Source organism: Myodes glareolus, chromosome 13 (assembly GCF_982192425.1).
Source record: "Myodes glareolus chromosome 13, mMyoGla1.1, whole genome shotgun sequence".
Lineage (NCBI taxonomy): Eukaryota > Metazoa > Chordata > Mammalia > Rodentia > Cricetidae > Myodes > Myodes glareolus.
The window spans coordinates 48,529,595-48,541,835 of NC_142038.1; the positions used below are offsets into that span (position 1 = coordinate 48,529,595).

A 12,241-nucleotide genomic window follows, 5' to 3' on the forward strand; every position below is an offset into this window, starting at 1 on the left:
CCTGCTCTCTGTGCTAAACACCCTACACCAAACACTTGCGTTCACTCTCTCTGTGCCTCTCTGGGCTTTTCTGGATTCTGGCACTCTCCTGTTACACTCCTCTCTCCCATCTGTCCTTACGGCCTTCATTTCATCTCCAAAATCTACAGGTTGGGTGGCTAGAGAGATAGCTCAGGGCTTAGGAGCACTGGTTGCTCTTCCAGAGGAACTGAGTTCAATTCCCAGCACCCTCGTAGCAGCTTACAACCACCTGTAGCTCCAGTTCTGAGTATCTGACACCCTCTTCTGGCCTCTGTGGGCCCCAAACATATACATGGAACACAGATATACATACCTGTAGGAAAAAAGATTTGTGCACATAGCATACAATTTTAAAAAAAATCCATACACTGAATTCATATGTAGAAGTCCTAGTCATTTGTAATCTAGAATGTGATCATATTTATAGAGATCGTCAAGATGAAATTGTGAACTGTGTTAAAATGGGAACACCAGGGTGGACCTTCAACCAATCTGATCAGTGCTTTTCCAACAAGAATTAATCAGGATGCAGACAGACAGAAGGCCATGTGAAGATACAAGAGAAGACAACTATCTAAAACTCAATGAAGAGTCTCAGAGGGAAGTAATCTAGTTAGAACCCTCAGACTTTTAGTCTCCACAAATAAAAAATAGTAAATGTGTGGGGTTTGGTTTTGCTTTTTGTTTTTTGAGACGGGGTTTCTTTTTGTAGTCTTGGCTGTCCTGGAACTCACTCCGTAGACCAGGCTGGCCTTGAACTCACAGAGGATCTGCCTGCCTCTGCATGCCACCACCAGGCAATTTCTGGGTTTTGAGTCTCTCAATCTCTAATGTTCTGTTATGGTGATCCCAGCAAGGTCACTCATCCCTAGAACACAGCCACACAGCCAGCGCTCCCAAGGTGGCCCACATCCACCAACCTCCAAAGCTTCAGCCACAAGTCTCTCTCCAGCTCCCGTCACAGGTTAATGTGTCCACACAGAGACCCGGGCACACCATCCATCCACATTCCAGTTCCAGATGAGGTGACTGTTAGACAACGCTCCCCTCCCCCAGTGCTTTGCTAATCCTTAAATTAGGAGAGGTTTAGAGCCGCAGACTTATGGAAGGTCAGGCCAGCTCCCTGCTTTGCACTTGTGTGACCTTTACTAAAAAAGCAAACTCCTCAGAGATTCGGATTCTCCTTAGAAATTCAAACGCAGCCTCTCCCTAATTTCTTGCCCCTTACCAGCGCCATCTGTGTGGCTACTCCGTGGACATTGTCTGTGGTTGCTTGGAGATAGGGTTTCCCTATGTAGCTCAGGCTGGTCTCAAACTTGCAAGCCTTATGCCTCAGTTTCTCAAGATTATACACTTCCACACCCAGTATGAGCCCATCTTTTCTTCAGACCTCTTTCCGCCCTCAAAGTCAACAAAAGAATATCAGCTTGTTCCAGAATTACCATCTGTTACCCAGTGATTTACTCTGTATTCTGTGTTTCCCCCCACAAAGTAAATATTTTGACAGTTTTTTTTTTTTTATCTCTTTCTTTCTTTTTTTGACAGGGTCTCGTCTCACTCTGTATCTTCTGGAACTCACTATATAGATCTGGCTGGCCTCGAACCTGTCTCTGCCTCCTGAGTTCTGGGATAGAAGAAGAAATAAATATCCCTCGAACATGCCTGAGTAGGACTCTACAGCTCCATTAGTGTACTTGCCTACCATACATGGAGTCCTGGCTTGATCCTAGGGACCACAGAAATCCAGCATGGTAGGACACACCTATGATCCCACCCCTGGGCCAAAGAGGGGTTACTAAGTTACCAAAACCCCTTTGGCCTCTTCTAATCTCTTCCTTACATTGTTCCAGGTTAAAAAATAAATAAGTAAATAAATAAAAATTCAAGATAGGGCTTTACTGTGTAGCTTTGGTTGTCTTAGAACTCTCCGTGTAGACCAAGCTGGCCTTGAACTCAGAGATCAAAGGTGTGTGCCAACACAAAGGCTTTACCTGGGGATGGCAGGGTGTTTAGCGGCCTCCCCCTCTATAAGAGTGAAAATCTTCAGGCTCTTCAAGGATATCAGTACTAACAATCATCATGGTATTTAAGACGGTTTCCGGCTTTAAACTCCCCGCAAAAACTGTTCACAGATCTTAAAAGAAAACGCAAAGGATTAACCACAGCCTTCAAGGCCCTCCATGACCAGGCCTCTTTCTGTTCTGGGCCTTCTCTCAGAAACTCAACCTCCAAAGTCAGGGAGTCCCTTTCTATTTCTCAGGTCCAGCTCTCCCACCCTCTGCCCCAAGCGCTTCTCCTTCAGGCCAGTGCTGCAAGCACCTTGTCACTCTGGGTCTCAGCTGAGTCACCAGCTCTCACTCCCCACCCCATCCCCCTGCTCAGTCTCTGCACCTTGTTTTACTGCCTGAGAGTCTGTCACTCTGAACAAATCCTGTTTGCAGCCAACAAACGCATTGCCTAAAGGGAGTGTGCACAGCACCCAAACTAAGTCAGGACTGTCTCATTCTTGACCCTCCTGTCTCCACCTCCCAAATGCCAATGACAGACGTGTGCCACCTCACTGAGTCCTCTCATATCTGTTCTGTGTCTGGGACCTCAAACTCAGAATTCTGTCCCAGCAGGGAATCCATCGGCATCCTATCCTATTGCTCAAATGCTGCATGGGTGCCAGAGCCTGAGGCAAGAGTTACTACACTGAGAATTGGTATTGCTGGCTAACTTGCCAATATGGAGTAGGCTATCAATCAAGCCCAAACCCTGCCCTAGCGGGCTCCCAGCAGTCTGCTTTCTCCCTCTGTGTTTATTTTCTATGCTGGGGATTGAACCCAGCCTCACACTTGGTAAACTAGCCTTGTGTTGTGTAGCTACGCCCCAGGCCTCAGGTTTTTTTTTTGTTGTTGTCGTTGTTTACTTTGTTTTGTTTGTTTTTTTTGAGGCAGGGTCTCTCTGTGTATTAGCCTTGACAGTCCTGGAACTCATTTTACAAACCCAGCTGGCCTCAAACTAAGAACAGATCCGCCTGCTTCTGCCTCCTAAGTGTCGGGATTAAAGGCTTGCTCCTCCACACCTGGTTTAGGCTTAGGGTTTTGAGGCAGGATCTCACTGGCGGTTGCACAGGCTGTCCTGGACCTCTCCATGTTGCCTGTCAGCCAAGATGTATGCTCCTAATCCCCATATGCACTGAGACTCGCTCCCCAACTGTCCCAGCGCCTCCCTTAGACCCCCCTCCACATTCCTTTTTATTTACTATTTGTCGTTATCACTGTTGTTTTTTTACTAGAGCCGCATCCAGCAAGTCTCCCTCCCCTCCCCGCCTCTGGAAAAGAAGCTGTGGAGTCAGATGGGGCAACACTCAGCTTTTTACATTGGCGTCAGGGGTTCAAACTCATGTCTCTGTGATTTCTCAGCAAGTGCTCTTAACCTGAGCTATCTCTCTCTAGATCCTTGGTTCTTCTTCTTGCTGTTTGAGATGCAGTCTCATGTAGTCCAGGCTGGCTCAAAATTGGTGTACAGACAAGGCTGGCTTTGAACTCTCAATCCTCCTGCTTTCACCTCCCAAAGACTAGATGACAGAACAAGTCTTTTCATGCTTGCCCAGGACCTCAGTGTAGCACAGGCAGTTAAACATCACCTGAAGTATGGCGTAATCACTTTGGAAAGCTGAATTTACATTCAACATACAACTACAGATTTATACACATATTCAAGGTGTGTTTTGGGGGGTGCTGGGGATCAAACACTGGGCTTCACAGAAAAGACAAGTGCTTTACCACTGGGCCTTTTCCTAGTCCAAAAGGAGTACTTTTTTAAAAAATAATTATTAATGTGTATGAGCAATTTGCCTCCATGGATGCATAGCTGGTACCTACAGAAGTCAGAAGAATTCATTGAATCCCTGGAATTGGAGTTATAGATGGTTGCGAGCTATCATGTTTTGAACCCAGGTTTTCTGGAAAAACAAATGTTCTGAGTCATCTCCCCAGCCCTTGTTTTGTTTTTTCTTTTCTTTTTTAACCAATGGCTGGGATGCCTTTAGGGCTGAAGGGGTTTTGTTTATTTTCAGTGTGAGACAGGGACTTGTGTTGCCCAGGCTGGCCTCAAGCTGGCTGTGTAGCTACATATTACACTGGTTCTGGTTTTCTGTGATTCTGGATCAGACGCAAGGTTTCCCGCATGCTGGGCAAGCACTTCTCTCACTGAGCCGCATCTCCAGCCCGGGGAAAGCTGTCTCTGAATTGGAACTGGCTATACAGTTATGTTCATTTTGTGAGAATTCCCAGGGCTGTACACTTGTGAGTGTGCCCTACTCTGAATGTACTTATGTTGAATCACACGAAACTGGCATTTTTATACATGAGAAGTGGGTGGATCCTGGCAGTCACATATGGGCCAACTTACACATTATACTTCAATAAAAAGATTACTTATGAAGAAAAATCCCTCTGATGGAAGCAGATTTGAAAAAAAAAAAAATCCCTGCCTAGCTGAACTGCTTTCTATATGGTTCTATAAAAACTGATTTTGAGTAAATCAGGTTTGGGCTCCTTGGCAGGTGGCCAACAGGCTAAGGGTCATTGTAAAATCTTCCCTGGGGCCCAAGGTTTCTGACTTCTATTAAAGCCACCCCCCACCTCACCCCCTGAAACAAGGCCCAGGTCCACTGAAGGAGGGCAGAGCACCCTAAATGTATAACTTGTGCCCTAGGCCTAAGGTGTTCAGGGACCCAAAACATACAAAATGATTGCTTGGGGTCCCTTGACTTAACAAACTCCTTCTTTGGCACTGTGAGCCTCCTGGCTTTTCTGATTTCCCCTGATCTTGAGAAAAATTCATCCCCTTCCACCAAATCTGTGGAACGTCCCCCCCCCCCAACGGCGTTAACCCTTCTGGCAGTCACTACCAGGTACCAGCTCTGCTCTTCTCACTAGACTAAGCCAGAGGAAAGCGAGGCCCTCCTTTACAGCAGTGACCGCAGCATCCTCAGGATCTGGCGTGGTGCCTGGTTAGCTGATGTGGCATGAATAGAAGCGGGGTAGATAGAGGGTCCAAAGTACCGCTGACCAGTCAAAAAGAAGCCAGCCCTCAATTCTCCACGGAAAGTGAAGTCAAGCCTACGCCTGTGGAGAGTTGCTGACTCCTGGATTCAGACAGGCAGTCCAGTCCTTCCGTAAGCTTCAGAGGGTCCCATTCTACTGTGGGAAGAGCCTGTTAGAAAGGAGATGCTTACTGAACTAGCCTGTGCAATAGGGATCCTCAAGCACAACACACACATTACAGTGGGGTTGCTCACCTTTAACCCCAGCCCTAGGGAGGCAGAGGCAGGTGGCTCTCTGAGTTCGAGGTGCCAGCCTGGTCTACAGAGTGAGTTCCAGGGCAGCCAGGCCTACACAGGGAAACCCTGTCTCGAAAAGCAAACGAACAAAAAGACAATGAGGATGCTGTGACTAGTTCACTTAAGACCACTCAACAATGGAGATGCATCCCAGGCTAGTTCATTCAGCCATTCCAGCACCTCAGAGTCTGAGGTGACTCAAAAACTTCCACAGTTTGTAAGCCAACAGCAAAGCACTATTCTTAGCTGGGCTTTGTTTCTCAATTTTATTTATTATTATTGTGCATGTGTCTATAATGTGTGTGGGGGGGTGCATGAGGCACAGCACATATGTAGGGGACAACCTGAGAGAGAGCTATTTCTCTTCTTCTACCACGAGGCTTCCTGAATAAAATCCTAGCACCCAGGATGTTGAGGTAGGAGGAATGAAGCCAGATAATCTAGACACGCCTTGTGCTTACGCTGCAGCCCAGGCAGGTCTTGGGCCAGGACATCCTCCTGCCTCGGCCTCCCCAGTAGCTATGATTCCAGGCCTGTATCACCAGCACCAGCTAAAAAGAATGCTTCTTTATACACATTCACACAGCAAGCCACTGCCCAGTTTGGCAGAGTGAAAAGAAAAGTCCTCAGTGGATTCTGGGGGGAAAAGAATAAGATAAAATGGAAATTGTACTTTAAAGAAGTCCTCCGGATCAAGAGACATAGCGCCACAGTCAAGATTGGACAGAGTAGCTACTGCTCTTTGTGAAGACTCAGATTCGGTTTCCAGCACCCACATCAAGTGGCTCACAACCAACCCCCTACAACTCCAATTCAGGGTACTCAATGCCATCTGGCCCCCGTGAGCACCAGGCATACACACAGTACACACACACACACACAGTAATGTGCCACCATGCCTACCATCACACTACCAGGACTGCCCTGTGTATCCCAGCCTGGCCTGCACTCTGGACTTCTGGGCCACAGGGACACTTTCTCAGAGCCCCAGGCTGCGCCCTCTCACCTGCAGTCTCTACTTTGTATGTACTGCTGATATTAACTATAATTACACCACTCTTTGACCAACAAATGACTTGTTCAATGTCTCTCTCCTATTTAACTGTTCTAATAGTAGGTACGGGCATGGGTGCTATTTGCACGGGGGCTCTGCTTCTGGAGCTTAGAGTTTGAGAAAAGCTGGAGAAACATCCACGGAACACAAAAATGTGGGTAAGAGAAACGACTTCGTATTATTCCCTCCTGTCCTCTCTGCTCACACTGAGTATAGGCTCCATAAGGACAGAATAGTGTCTGTCTCTTCTAGCCTGTAGCCTCAGCACCTGGTAGTGGGTTTGCTCTAAAGGAAATACAGAGTAATTTTAATGGAATTAACACATGCATAAGGCGATACCTCAGATTTCTTAGCTCTTCTCCTTCTTTTTGAGACAGGCTTTCCTTGTGTATGGTCCAGGCTGCCTTCTACTTCACTATGTCACCCAGGCTAGCCTTGAACGCAGTCATTCTCTTGCCTCAGCCTACCCAGGGCTAAGACTGCCAATGTTAATACTCGGATTTGTGTGCCGGCCTGACCTTGGGGTGTACGTCCTCAGCTGTAGCCACTAAGAGCACCACCTGTGCACATCCACTGTGTTTCCTTTCAAAAGGGCCCTGCCCATCTCCCATCTCTCTTTCTCTGTCTCCATTTGTCTGTCCCTCTGTTTCTCTCTCTTTTGTCTTCTGCTACTCCTGTTCCCAGAGGCCAGGTCTCCCCTCGCGCCTTCCCCTTTTTCCCATTCACTTTCCCCTAATAATTAAAAAAAAAAAAAACCTCCGCCTGTGCTCTGTCCCATGGCATCTTTCTCTCTCACGCTGTTGTTTTCTAAATTACAACGGCCAGGACTAAAGGGGTGTGTCACAATGGCAGGCCTTGTTCACCAACCCCTGCCCCCTTCTTTTCAGCACTAGACATTGAACCTAGGCTGTGGCTGCCTGCTCTACCACTACACTGTACTGTACCTCAGGTCTGTTTCAGTTTTCATCTGGAGGCAGCCTTCTCTAAGTTGACCAAGCTGGCTTTGAATTCTCCCCATAGCTCAAGCAAGATTTAAATTTACAATGTTTCCACTTTTGGCTTTCTTCGTAGTTGGGATTCCAAGCCCACGCCACCCACCTTGGCCAGGATACAGTTTTCCAAAGACACATTACAGGGTCTGGGGATGTAGATCAGGGCTAGAGATCTTGCTGATTATGTATGTGTGAGTGCAGGGTTTGATCCTCGGCACCACCACTACCACCACCAAACACACACATTGTAAAGCGCTATAGATGAGCTAGGCGGTTGTGGCACACGCCTTTAACCCCAGCACTTAACAAGGCAGAAGCAGGCAGATCTCAGTGAGCTTGAGGCCAGTCAGGTGATCTACAAATCAAGTTCCAGGACACACATGCCTTTCATTCTGGCAGAGGCAGGTGGATCTCTGAGCTTGAGTCCAGCAGTTCTAGAACAGCCAGAGCTACTGAGAAACCCTGTCTCCCCCCCCAAAAAAAAGGCAGTGATGTCACACCTTTAACCCCAGCACTAGGGAAGGTGGGGGAGGGGAATACCTGTGATTTTGAGGTCAGCCTGGTCTACAAAGCAAGCTCTAGGAACAGAAACATGTCTTGAAAAACAGATAAATAGATCTAAGCAAGGTGGTACACACACAGAGATGAGCTAAGGCAGAAGGAGTTGAGGCAGCTGGAGACTAACCTGGGCTACAGGAGACTAACCTGGGCTACAGGAGACTAACCTGGGCTACAGGAGACTAACCAACCTGGGCTACATAATAAAAGACTCACAAAACAAAAACAAGAGCCAGAGTAACAAAAAAGAGAGCCCAGGGGTGAAAACACACTGAGGTCAGGGGCAGCAAGCGCTCCTTTGTAAATGGCTCACATTGAACTGGAACTGCTGCCTCTCTTCCCTCTTCAAATGTATCTCCTGGATCCTGGATAAAAGAAAAAGCCCAGAACTGAAGTCACCGCCTGGAGGTGATGAACTGCACTGGTTCCTACTACGCCCCCAACTTAACACCAGGGCTGGCTGGAAAGACTTATCAGCATAGGCAAACTGAATGGTTGTTAGAATCTGATGCCAGCAAAACAAACAAACAAACAAAAACCCACAACACAACAAAACAGAACAACGTTATTCCAGAGGAAACCACTGGCATTTTTGGAATGAGCTGTCAGTTGACTTGGGACAAAACTCTGGCCCGTGTGTAGCCTACCAGCTGCCCAGCTGTAAGAGTAAATGTGAGGGCTTCTACCTTCTAAGAAACAAATATTTTGATCCCCCTGTCATCTTTCGTTCTGTCTTCTCCCCAGCCCCCCAACATCAGCTCCGGGACTGCTGTTGAGTTAAAAATCAGGGTGTTAAACCTGCTTAGCACACCTCATCCTTGCTCATCAAGTTGTGGCCGAAGACGTTCTGTTCAAGTTGTCCACGTGCCAGGCTTTTGCCAATGTGTGGTGGAGCCTCCACCCATGACGCCTCTGCTTAGCACATGCTCTAAAACCTTCCGTGGACTCACTGGTCAGCCCTCAGTTGCCATTCAAAACCACAGGCTGCTTTCTGAGACACTTCCTGCTACCCAAATTGAAATCTGCCACCCATGGGGCTAGGAAGATTTACAAAAAAAAAAAAAAAAACCACCAAAACTTGCTTTTTTGTGTGCAGGCTTGCTGTATGTCAACTTGACACAGCTTAGAGTCACTTTATAGGCAAGAACCTCCATTGAGAGAAGGCCTCTGTAAGATCAGAGACCTGATTTTTTTTCTAATTTTTTCTTAACCAATAATAATTAAAAAAAAATGATTGATGGAGGAGAAACCAGCCTATTGTGGATGGGGCCACACGGGGCTGGTGGTCGTGGATTCTGCAAGAAAACAGGTTGAGCAAGCTATGACAAGCAAACCAGCAAAGCAGCCTGCCTCCACGGCCTCTGCAGCAGCTCCTGCCTCCAGGTTCCTGCCCCGGCTTCCCTCAGTGGACTGTGACTCAGGACATCTAAGTCAAATAAACCCTTTCCTCCCCAAGTTGCTTTTGTCATGATGTTCCATCACAGCAATAGGAACCCAGACTAAGACTGCAGAGCCAAGTCTGGATTCCCAGAATCCATAAAAAAAAAAAAAAAAAGCCACACACATCTGTAATCCCAGTGCTGGGGAGGCAGAAACAGGAGGAGCCCTGGGCCTTGCTATCTGTCCCACCTAGCTAAGCAGTGAGCTCCAGGTTCATTCCAGAGAGAGAGCACGAGAGAGTGAGAGAGCCTGTTTCAAAAACCAAAGTGAGAGGCTGGAGGACTGGCTTAGTGAGCAGTTAAAAGCACCTGCTGCTCTTGCTGAGGACCCAGGTTCAATTCATATCATCCACATGGGAACTCACAACCACCTGCAACCACACTCCAGGAACCTGGTACCCTAGTCTGGCCTCCAAAGGTGCCAGGCACGCACATGGTTTCCATACATACACGCAGGCAAAATACTCACACACATAAGGAAAAAAAATCTATTTCTAAGGAGATGGAAGAAGACACACAACAGGACGTCGGTTCTCCACACACGTGTGCACACCTTCGCCCCCCCCCCCATATATCCATACAAGTGCCTCGTTTCCACGACCTCCAAGAGGGCTGACTTCTCTCTCTGAGCACTTGCCAGAGTTCTAACTGCACTCATTTTGTCGGTCTCCTAAGACCGAGTGGGCTTCACACTGGCAGGAAGGGGCATATGTCCCGTCCCCCCCCCCCCCGCCGCCCCCGAGCCCCAATCACCATTGAGCCCCAATCACGGTAGACAGCAGCACAGAACAAGCAAATGGATTCTTTACAACTGCTGTCAGTGCCTCTCGGGCACTCTGATCTCAGACCCTGGGGGACGGAAGAGGGGGGCACTGGAGCTCCTCCCACTCCCCACCTTGGGCTGGGCATTCTCCTTTCTCAAGACAGGGTCAGAGTGGAGCCCTGTCTTCTGGTGAATTCTTTTACTGAAGGAAACAGGACAACATTCCTTTCCCCTACACCCTCCAGTCTCCACAGTTCAAAAAAGGTGTTATTTATTCTCATCTTTGTAATCGAGTAAGGACCATGGGTGAACACCAGCCGGAAAAAGTGCCATTGTTTAACTGTTTAAATGACAAGAAACAGGTTTCTAGGATCCTGATGGTGGAGAGGGGATTAGTCTCAAGTAGAGAATTGGGTTGCAAACCTTGAAATTCAGCACAATTACTAGCCCTTCTGTTCACCAGGTGCAGGACTTTTGGCCTCAATTTGTATATCTGACAAATGGGAATAGTGATAAGGACACAGGAAAGTCCCTAAGTCCTCCCTCCTTGGCTTTGGGTGGAGATTGAGGGTCCGTGGGAAGAGTCTGTTCTAGCCCTACGAACGGAGTAATCTTTGAGACAGGAGTCAGAGTGGCGAGGATTTTTATGCTAGGACACAATGACCTTGAGCAGTCCTACTGGTTTGCGAAGGAGCCCCAGCCCCAGGCCAGACCTCACTCGTGGGCTGAGCCGTTCAATTGGTTTCTCCGACAACAGCCAAGCACAGCCCTCTGATTGCGTAGAAGAAAAAAAAGATAGCCTCACAACCCATGAAGGCTAAACACCAGCAAGAGGTACCTCGCCGGCATCAAAACCACCCCTACTCCAGGCTCCAAGGAGACCACAGGCTTCCCGGTTACAGGGCGGAGCTGGGCCTGATGCTGGAGCGCCCAACTTCAGGAGTCAGGCCTAATGGAGGGGCTTCTCTTTTCACCGGCTTCTCCCCCCCAACCCCCATCAAAGAACGGCTCTCTGGCCATTTCCATTCTCTTTGAGGCTCAAGAGTTCTGTTATTTAATACCGTGACCACCCCGGCAGCATCCTGCCAAGGCCTGCTCCACCCATCCACCTGGCTAGTTCACCACTGCTCCCTTTTCTTTTTAGAAGGAACAATCGGGAAAACTGCCTTCTACAACAAAAGGCACCGCAAGATTACAAAGACTAGCGTCTTCTTAGGACTGGAAAACGACAAGGGCGCGAGTAGTGAAGGGGGCACCTAGCCAGGGCAGCAGAGGGCGGGCGGAAGCCCGGGGCACTGCGGACATTACTCTGGGGCGGGAGAGAGGCGGGGTTGAGAGGTGAGGGCCAGGCCTCTGGCTGAGTGGACAGAATCGCCCCGGGGGGTACTGGAGCCGGAAGAGGCCTCGGCCCAGATACTGTCCACACCCAAGAAATGGGAGGAGGAGTGGTCTGCACTTAGAAAGAGAGCCAGATTCACTCAGCAACCCCCACCCTACCCTTCTTTGAAATAGACAAAGACATTTTCTTAATTTTTGGCAAAAGCGGCTGGAAGGTCCCTGCCCCCGACGTCCCCAGGCGCCACTGCTCTTGAAAAGGAGAAGGTTCCCAGTAGGGGTCCTCTCGCTCCCCCTCCCCATCGCCTGCGGCGACAAGAGATATGCTGATCGAGGTGTGTCCTCCCCCACCCAGCTCTGGGCCCAGAATCCCGAGGCCGCAGCGCCCCCCCCCCTCTAGTCACACTGACGATTCCTGCCCAAGCCCGCAGTGGCGTGAAGGTGGCCTTTACCTCCTCTTGCAGGCTGGGAGGAGGGTACAACCCACGCAGCTGAGCCAGCTGCAGCAGTCGCCGCCGCCCTCCATTCATTAAAAAGAAAAAAAAAAAGGAACAACAACCTCCACCCCTCTTTGTAAAAGAACGACGGCCCCTGGAGGAGCAACAACCGGCCCCAGCAATCACGGGTTAAGCTCTTTTCCGGCCCCCCATTCATAAAAAAAAAAAGAAAAGAAAAAAAACGCAGCGCATGCGCGCACAGGGGCGCCTGTGCCCACCCATTCATAGAATCGCGGGCGGCGCGCGTGCG

The 12,241-nt window shown here is 48.9% G+C and overlaps 1 long non-coding RNA gene across 1 annotated transcript in view; it reads right to left on the reverse strand.

Annotated features, from left to right (window-relative positions):
- Positions 1-12,155, reverse strand: part of LOC125390624 (uncharacterized) — an 87,974-nt gene extending 75,819 nt beyond the window's left edge. Inside the window, exon 1 of the long non-coding RNA XR_015734710.1 lies at positions 11,947-12,155. This is a non-coding gene — a long non-coding RNA (uncharacterized LOC125390624). The remainder of the gene's footprint in view (positions 1-11,946) is intronic.
- Between the last annotated feature and the right edge of the window lie 86 nt (positions 12,156-12,241).